Below are 10,207 nucleotides of genomic sequence, written 5' to 3'. Positions count from 1 at the left end.
CTAATTAGGCTACACGCTGAAACGTACATAAATTATGCAGCAGCTTTGATGAACTTGAATCAATAAACACAGGCTCTACAATGAGGTCACACGTGCCATGGGCTGAGTGCTTCTTTAACCTTGGGGCTATACACTGAGCGTACACAATGCAATGCTTTTTTATATTAATACACTTATACTTTCTTCAAGCTTTAACCACAGCAAATTGCAGAGGTATTTTTAAAATAAAATCACATTAAGGTGAGCATCTGCACGAGGATGTTGATGGACAGGATAGAGGCGCAGAGATAAGATTGTTGAAAGCAGTTGAGGATTTATCACACATTGTGAAACAAATCAGATTGTGCTTATCTTGTGCTTGTGATGTCACATTTCCACAATGGAGCCAACTTCCATGGACAGTAATTAAAGATTCAAAGACCTCATAAAGGATTGTCATTTCATTTGACAGTATGACAACAGATGGGTGTGAGCTTTTGCAACAGATTTTAGAAGTAGTGCTTGTCAATCATTTTCAGTGACATGCATAGTGTTCCATTGTTGAAAGCGGAGACGCCAACTCTATTAGATGAGCAAAAACGTCACACACCAGTAATTAATTAAGGGTGTTTTGTATCTAAATGTCAAGTAACTGAATATTAATGCCAGGCTGTTTCTTCTAAAACACGTGATTTGAAATTATAGTTGAAGACTATGATTGATTTAGCAAGTAGAGAATAGTAGAGAAACACTTAGTTTATAAAACAGAATAGTGCAGATTGTTTAGACAATCCATCCATCTATTTTCTATACCCACTCAATCCAATCTAAGGTTGTGGTGGGGGGGGCTGTCCCAGCTGTGATTGGGGAAGAGGCAGGGTACAGTCCACTACAGGGCCACACAGAGGCCAACATGCTCACACTCACTCCTCGGGACAATTTAGAGTAACAAATTAACCTAACATGCAGGGTTTTTTTGGACAGTGGGAAGAAGCCAGAGTACCCAGAGAGAGCCCACGCATACACGGGGAGAACATGCAAACTCCAGTTCTATTACTGTCTATATTGATAGGAAATAAAGAAAATAAGTGCAGTGATTTTTTTTCATAAATGTGCAAACATTAATTAACTTACCATAAAAAAAGGTAAAATAGAGTTTATACAATTTTAATTAGATTTACAGTCAGTATTTGGTATGAATACCTTTATTTTTTAACACAGTCTGAACCCTCTTAGACAAACTAAGTCTGCAGGAATGGTTTTTCAGGCTTCTTAAAGGACATTCCAAAACTCTTCTTTGGATCTTGGTTGCCTTTTGCTCCGTTCTCTGTAAAGATGATCCCACACTTCTTCAATAACACAGAGGTCCGGGCTCTGAGGAGGATTCATTACTCTGTCAGTATTTCACAGTATTTCACAGTATTTCACAGATTTTCAGTGCAGTTCTCCCTGTTTCCCCTCGTAAGAATGGCTTCCTGACTAGGGTGACCACCTGCTCATAAGCCAAAGGGGGGACAAGGGGTATGTTTATGGGGGACAAGGGGGGACAAGGGGTATGTTTATGGGGGACAAGGGGGGACAAGGGGTATGTTTATGGGGGACAAGGGGGGACGCCGCCCCGCCGCCAGACTCTTAGTGGTTTACCCATTTCTAGCACATACTACCTTACATGGTATATCAATTTTTTTATATATATATATATATATATATATATATATAGTGATTCCTCTGTTATTGGTGATGTAATATATAACAATAATAATGATAACAATATTTTGAACATTCAATGACACACACTACCATCTACACTGCCATTTTCCCCTGTGTTTTTTTTTTTTTTTTATCCACAAACCACAATCCACAACTAGTTCTAGCCAAGTATGCCGCGCCAACTGACTGACTGAAGTGCCTAGTGATGAGGCGCGTGAATTGACGTTCATCATCACTGCGAACGTTGAGTCAATTGTCATGGCAACAACAAATATTTGATAACAGCCAGCCTGTCAGATGCGACTGCAAGGGGTGTGTGTGTGCGCGCGTGTGTGGATCTGTTGTAGCTCTACAGTCTGCGGCGACTGTGCTGTTCTGAAATGTCAAGTAACGCTCGTTTCGCTATCTGGGTGGCGCGGGGAAAGTGACAACCCCAGCAAGAATCAATTATGCGGGACAAACTCTGAATTTGCGGGACGGACTATTTTGGCCTCGAACGCTGTACGCGCACGCGCTACGTGGGACGGTTGGTCACCCTATTCCTGACAGCCACCCTTCTATGGAGGCTTTTTAAATTCTTCATTTTTAATGAGGCTTCAGTGAACAGTAGATGAATCAATTGGAGGTCCAGATGCACTCTCAGGTTCTGTGTCAGGTCTTTGAGAGATTTTTGCTGTTACTTAAGAAGATCATTTTAATATACTGTTAATCTGCTGTAGATTAAGCCTGACACTTCTTCTTTTCTCATCCATTTGTCCAGTTGGTTTTGACATTCCATAGATGTATCTAAAAAAAGATGAACAAATTGTCTGTGTCTTTGCAATAGGCTACAAGTAACAAAGTGTCTGATGATTCAATTAAAAATTGTTCTAAAGTTGTCTGTTCTGCATTGACACAATACTGGTTCATCCCTTAGGAAATGCCTTTTTATGCTTGAATGATTCATAGGTCAATATTAAGTGGCTTAATTACAAATAATCATTTCACTGAAAATGGTCAGGTACAATGACTGAATTGAAAATAAGTAAAAATGTTGTTTATGCCCATGGAAAAACTAAAAGACCTTCAGAAAGCTTGGGGAGCTAATGCACTTTACTTTGCTACAAGAAAGTCTGGATGCTTGGATGCAAAAATATAAAGAAATGAGGGGTGGATCAAGACTTTTGCAGTGCACACTATGAGTAAACCACAAATTTAAAAAGGAAAAGATTTCGTCACATCTAAAGCAACACTGCTAAACCCTGACCCAACTTTACTTTTGACACTGATATAGATGTGGTGCCCTTCAACTACTCAGAAAAAAAAGGTGTTTCATTTCAAACAGAAAAAAACCAATGAGGAGATGGAAGGTACTTTGTGCTCTCCATAAATCATCTGGGATCCGCTGCCACTTTTCAGCAGGTTGGATTTCTTATCAATATAAGATTCAACAATACTGAAAGAATTTCCACCTTTGCCTCTTTTTTCTTCGTGACTGGCAGCTCCCACAAAATCCCACAAAGGCAGGCACCCGTTCCCTCTCTTGCTTTCTTTCAAGAAGGGAGGTGAGCTTTCAATGAATCAACCCCTGCTCCTGCCGTGTTCTGAGCTGTGTCTTCCCTTCGTCAAGCAGTGTGAGTGATGGAAGTGACAGAGAAGACACCTGCCTTAAACCACTGCTGAGATGAGAATGAGAGAAGGAAGAAGGGAAATGGTAAGAGGGAGGCACACTGTCTGATGGGAGAGCACACAACGAGGCAACAAACTTGCAGAGACTATCACTTATAGTGACAGGCCAGGAGGTGCCGTGCTATTAGCAGGCCGTAGGGTAGGCCCTGAGCGCGGCCCATCCTGCCTAGGATGGATGGGCCACTCTCTTGGGACTAAATTAATACTGGGAGTCTAGCGAATTGCTTTTGGAACAATGTCCTCCTAAGGAGCTAATCAGACAGGAGTTATCTAGGAGTGCCTGGAGGCTGGCTGGCGTGGCTGAAGCGCTGAAACTGCCTGGCAGAAGGCAGGTGCACCACACCAATTCACAGCTGTACGGTCGCGAGCAGGGTGCAGTTCGCTGTTATTCATTAGACTTGGATTCCAAGTTTCCAAAGAGGGAGGCCTCCATCATGTACTAAAAATAAAAACAAATGATCAGAGAGGAAAGCTCTTACCACGAAAAACTGATGCTCGGTAAATTACGGGATTGCTTAACAAATTAGAATTGAATAATTGGAATTTTAGCCACTTGGTGAGTGCAAATAAAGGTTAAACAGAACAGATACAATGGCAAATACTCATCCCAGTTGTAATCCACATCCAGCATGTAACAGAGCAACTCTGCGAAATGTAAGTACAATACTCACTCACCTTAAACCTACATTTTACTGTAAGCTTACTCCTGAGGGAATTCATCTTCTTAATTGTCCCCTACCTTCACCAGCTTATATTGTTTGATTGCAAGTTTGTGCTGGATGTGTAGTAAACAAAAAGAAAGCATCCATCCAGCATATTAGGTTGGCATGTTAGCTAAATGGATCAATGATAGAAAAGTTGTAAAATCAGCAGCAGAGCCAGAAAATCTTTCTAGGGAAGGCCAGGTTGAGACCATTTATCTCATCTGGATGGCACAGAAACTGATGTCTTATTATGATCTTTCCTGTGCGGTGCAAAGTTGCTGGGTATGTAGTGAATTTTTTTGGTCACTCTTATTTAGATTCATAAGCAAGCTGTCTCGACGTCTGCTTTTTTTGTGTAGAAGAATAGAAATAGAATAGAAAAATACTTTATTCATTTTTTAGCTTTATTCATGTAACCCTTGATCGTTCAAATTACAGTAGAACAGCTGTTTCTAATGTTAAACTTTCTAAACTGTTTATAAAAGGAGTGTCTTCTTGCCCAATACAATACCGTGGGTTGTTTGTTCATGCAGGTTGAAATGATCTATAATAATTTTGGAAGAAAATGTGATCTCAGGTGGTCATGAGATCAACTATAATACAAATGGATTTTAAGAATGGCGGCCATGAAGCTAACAGTTGCTTTATAATCAGTATTTTAGCCCAAATCATGATTTTTTTTTAACGAAAACAAGTAGTTTTGACTCACTCACCCATAACAACCATATTGTTTAAACCTAACTATATAACCCCCTTTTCTGCTTTCTCATGAAGATTCCCTGGCTTCTTATGCGAAAAACTTGAGAATGATATCTGTTCTGATATGGAAACACTCATGTGAGTCATATTTTCCTCCTGTTGCTTGAAGGAGCATTACTTTACAAGACACTCTTATGGGTCATACGTTAGAGCATGAACAAATGACTTATGTGATCTTTTTGATTTGAGGACTTGTTGGATGATTGTCAAGCAGCCTTCCTTTTTGCAGACAAACAACCCTTTTATTTGTAGAAGCAATACTAGCCATATTTTAACGACTTTCACCCTGGTGACAGATTCTCTGTCATGTCTGATGCCATTTTTTTAGATGTTTAAATACTGTTCTTATTCCTTGTCAGCTGTTATTCAGTTAGTCAGTTAATATACATTTTGCATACTGTCAAAATGACTTCCAGATGACTTCCAGACCAAAGATGAACTGCCTCATAGCCAGCAGTTGCTGCTCATCTACAATGTAGCTTCTGAGCAGTGAGTTAATGTCCCATATAAGAGGGATAAACTGACAGGATGAGGTTAGAGCTGTTGCAGAGGACAAAGTAACACAGAGCCATAATGATGTGTGAGAGGATAAGCTATCTGGTTTTGGTGCACAATGGAAATCCAGTGGTACTTATGACCACTTATCACAAAGTGTTGGTGTAAAAGAGTGTTGTCAGCTATCAGGACAGCCGGGGAGCATAGAGTGCCTCCGGCTGGCCCCAGCCTCGGCTCTGTCTCACTCCCTGAATGATGGCCAACACGTTCAGACTGTAAATCACTGCACAAAACAGATATATCTAAAGTTAACAGGACTATAATACTGTATTCAACACACACTAAGATGTTAGCTCTGAATGTTATTATATCATCGATACTTAGAGGATGTTGTAATATCAATAGCTGAGCCACTGGAAGAGGAAAAATGATCAGAACTTATGTAGCATGTCGGTGTAACAGATTTGATCATTAATTGAGAAAAATAATCAGATAATGCATCTGTGAGTGGCAAAAAGTATACAAATCTCCTGGATCAAGAGTTACTTGGAAAGTTAAATGAAATTTTTGTGTTTTTATATCCTTCCCTTTAACATATCTTCCACTGATTTATTCACTGTAAGCAAACACTTGTGCCAACCCCCTCTCCAAAACATCTCCTCCTCCTCCCCTCATAATTCTTTGGGCTTGTCCTTGGGGAATGGGGGAACTGCAAACCTGCAAAGCAGCTCTCCATCTCTCCACCTCAGGAGCCTCAATACAGGCACAGCTAGAGTTCTCTAGAAAGACTCCTCAAAGTAATGATAGACCATTGTATCTTAAAGTTACACACTTCTGCACATATATGTCTGGACTTTTAATACCACATGTTCAACAGTTTTGAACCATTGAGGATTTTCTTTAATACTCCATAAATATGACCTAAAACAATGACAATACTCATCTGCCTGAAAGGGTCACAAACCATCCACAGTTTGATAGATTCTGTGCCAATTCAAGACCATTGGGAACCCATAACAGATTTTACAACAAGGTGTGTCATAGTAATCTGCATTAGAGTGAAATACTGAGATGCAATTAAGGTAACTTCCACGTAACTAAAGGCCTCTTTCACATCGGTTTGGTGTTGCAAAGCTGCAAGGAGAAAGCTAAAAAATAACATTACTGCCCACCTGCAGTTCTCTTAAGAATATGTGGACAAGCCAGAGAGCTGTTTGAAATAGGTTTAGTTGACAAATGTGACCATAAAAAAATGTCTTGGCTCAGATGAGAGTCATTGTGTTCAAAGAGAAAAAAACACTGAATCTACCAAACATGGTGGTGGTAGTGTTTTGCTAAGATGACTTGGCTTGAATAATGAATTCTGGATTGTATCAATGCATTCTGAAGGAATATGTCAGTGTATCTGTCCATTAACTGAATCTCAAACAAAAGCAGATCATGCAGCAAGACAGGGACTCTTGGCACAAAAGTTATTTTATCAGTGTGAATGGTTACAAAAGTATAGAGTTAATGTTTTCGAATTGTCAAAGAATTTACCAGAATTCAACAGAAATGTTGTGGAAGGAAAGGGCTAAAATTCCTCTAAGTTGGTGTGCCTGACTGATCAACAGTTCTAAGAAATACTTTATAATAAAATATTTTAAAGATTTTTGATGGCTAAAAAAGGCAATGAAAGAAAGGGTTTTCCTACTGATGACACTCACATATAGATGATATTTTTCTCAAAATATTATATTTATGTCTCATTTGTGTAATTGTGTTTTCTATACTTTTAGGACTTGTGGATATCTGCTGTCATATTTACAGAGAAATATAGAAAATTACAAGGGGTTCAAGTACATTTAAGCCACACCGCAGTTTGAATTCATTGTTGAAACATTAGGAAAGCAAAGGCAAAGGTCTGTTTCTTACTACTTTCTGCCAGCCTTTAGATATGTTTACCTCCTCGGGCCATCTGACACTATCTAATATGTAGTTTAAGTTAAGTGTGCTTATCACTTGTGAAACACTAGCATAAAATGGATTCAAATAGAATTACTGATGTAAAGAACAAGTAGCTTAAACATGTGCGGAGCTATTTACTTTCAAACATTCCATTTAGCTGGTATCAGTTACATCACAGAATATATCTTAAGTTCCATCCCACAATTCATTGTAAATTGAGTAAACACATCAACAATGTTTTGAGAAAAATCTAAATCACACCATTACTTTAAAATATTATATTATGCCACGATATGGTATGATTTTAGAGAATCCCGCTGTTGTGTTTGCTGTTAAAGTACTCCAATTCAAAAGAAGTGGATGACACGCAAAACTGTAACATGCTTATGTGGCTCGAACAAAAAAACAAAACAACAAAAAGAAAATACTTCTTCAGTGTATGAAAACTGAATTTTCACCAACTAAAGTTGGTGGGATTGCATGTTGTGACCATAAAATGTCATCAGCCAGCAGCCTCAGTCCCTATCAGGCAGTCTGCTGCACAGAGCACTCTGCTCCGGCCTCAGGCGCTGGCCGCACTAGCAGGCACCCTCCCCCCCCTTCGCCTCCCTTCTCTCTCTTCCTCTGTCTGTCTCTCTTTTGCAGTGACCCACCCTTACCCCACCACTCCCCTCCCCTGTCACCCTGAGGCACTCAGCTTCCATAGTGTCAGTGCAGGGGCCTCAGTGTTGACAAAGCAGCAGGCCTTCAGAAGACACATCAAACCTTGTCCCTCCTCTGTGCTGTTTGGGAGCTCAGTGCGCAACAAAAGGACAGGGACTCCAGTTTAAGTCTCAAACCATTACAAGATTCAACAACATGGCCACAGACAGAAATAGGCCCTCAGGAAGCTGTGGGTAACATAACTTACAAACATCAGTTCCAACAATTCAAGACTAAATCCATGTTTTCTGACCGTTGTGATGACAGCGGTGGGATGGATGATTGTAAATACAAAGCATACGTCAAGGCTGCGGGTTGATGCCATCATGACACATGCTCTCTAATGAGGACTGTGGGTGCTCTGCAGTCCCAGGGACTTACCCCAAGGCACACAGAGCAGGGAGGAATGGTATGTGATGCATACCAGATGTGATTGGAGACATCACACTGCTCACGTTGTTACTGCTAACCAAACAGTCGAAGCAACAAAAGAAAAAGATCATTTTTCCTCTGTTCACACATTCAAGGGATGATTCTCTGAGAGCCAGGAGCAGAATAACACATTTCAGAAGATTTTTTTTCAAAGAACTTCAGAGAGGATTACACTTTGAAAAAAAGAGAGTTGGTGACGAATGCGACAGATGACGCAAAACAAAATCACGTTATCACCTCTTCCCCTCTGACAAAGGCCTACAAATGCAGAGAAAATACAAAATTGCATTGCGTTTTTTCAAAGTTTCCATTACATTCACACTTTCTGGTGTAACACTGCACTCACAAATATGATTCTGTCAGAAATGGCTGATAACATACCTCCAAAATTGATGACAAATGCTGTATTGCGTTTCACCGTTCTTCACAGGTATCAAGGAGTTCATCCCAGCTTATATATACGTTCTGTGATTAGAGTCTCCGACCACTTGATGGCAGCAAAAGAGATTCTTTCAACAGATCTAAAAGACTTGCCCAGATTTTAATAAACCTCATGTTGAGAAAAGTAAAGTCAAGAAAAGTCAGCAGGACAGGACTCCCAAAAAAGGAGTGATGAACATAGAAATATGAATTGATAAATAAATCCATGATGCATCTTGTTTTTTTATTTTCAGTTTAGTTGCTCCAAACTGTTAGGATGCCTGCAGTGTGAAATCATCAAGGCCCTTTACTTGAGTAAAAGTTGCCAAAAAAATATGCAAGGACAAGACATACATCAAAGTGAAGGAAATAAGGAATCAAAAGTAATTCTGAGAAATCACACAGCTGGATTAGTGCTTACATTAATTGATGGTGAATTGCTTATAGGTATAACTAAGACCTATAAGTATAGGTACTTATAGGTCTGTCAAATGTTCATTTTGAAAATAACTTTTGACTAAGGAGGTCAAATACTTGTAATGGAGTCTGAAAGTAACACATTTCATTCGGAGTCCTGTTGTGGTGGAGGTATAAAGTAGCATCAAAGTAAAGTACCTCAAAGTATACCTCAGTATAGTAACTGAGTCAGACCCATAACTGTAAATGAAAACTGTTTTCTTAAGGTGCAAATTTTAGCATTTGGGCACCACATCATCTCCCAGTTGGTTAATATTTAGTAAGCATCTCAACCAATCACATTCTCATTCTAAATAGAGATAACTTGGCAGCATCAGGGTCAATGCAGTTTTACCTGTTAAAATGAAATTGATTCATAACAGCAAATCTCAGAAGACACACAGAGAGAGTAAACATTCCCTTTGTGCTCAGCTTTTTCGGAAACTTAATTGATGGCCTTAAGCACTTGAGGGAATTCTTGTGCTTGTTAGGTGTTTGTGTGCAACACAACCCATATGTTCTATTAATAAACTTACACCCTATTACCCCGTCTCTTTCTCTCTCTCTCTCTCTCTCTCTCTCTTTCTCTCTCTCTGAAATAATGAACAATAAGTGTCGCTGCTGCACCTCAGACACACACCGACATCAAGCAGAATGTCAAATGGCTGGAAGAATGGAGCGATTGACAGGAGCCGGGCTCCACGAGGCATGCAGATTACTAAAAGCGAGTTCTGAATGTTCTTTTTAAACTTTCTCCACATGCCAGAGGGGAAAGTAGAAGTGTTGATCTGATGTGAAATGCTTAAAAGAGATTCTTGCAAATGCTCATACTTAGAGGGTCGGATGTGACTGTAATGTACCTACTGTTTTCACCTCGGTGCGTACAGTATGTGGGAGACTTGGGTTCTAAAAAAGACATCCACTGGCCAAATACC

Source organism: Odontesthes bonariensis, chromosome 1 (genome assembly GCF_027942865.1).
Source record: "Odontesthes bonariensis isolate fOdoBon6 chromosome 1, fOdoBon6.hap1, whole genome shotgun sequence".
In the NCBI taxonomy this organism is placed as follows: Eukaryota; Metazoa; Chordata; class Actinopteri; order Atheriniformes; family Atherinopsidae; genus Odontesthes; species Odontesthes bonariensis.
The sequence above is the reverse complement of the archived record's forward strand: the minus strand, read 5'-3'. Positions refer to the sequence as shown.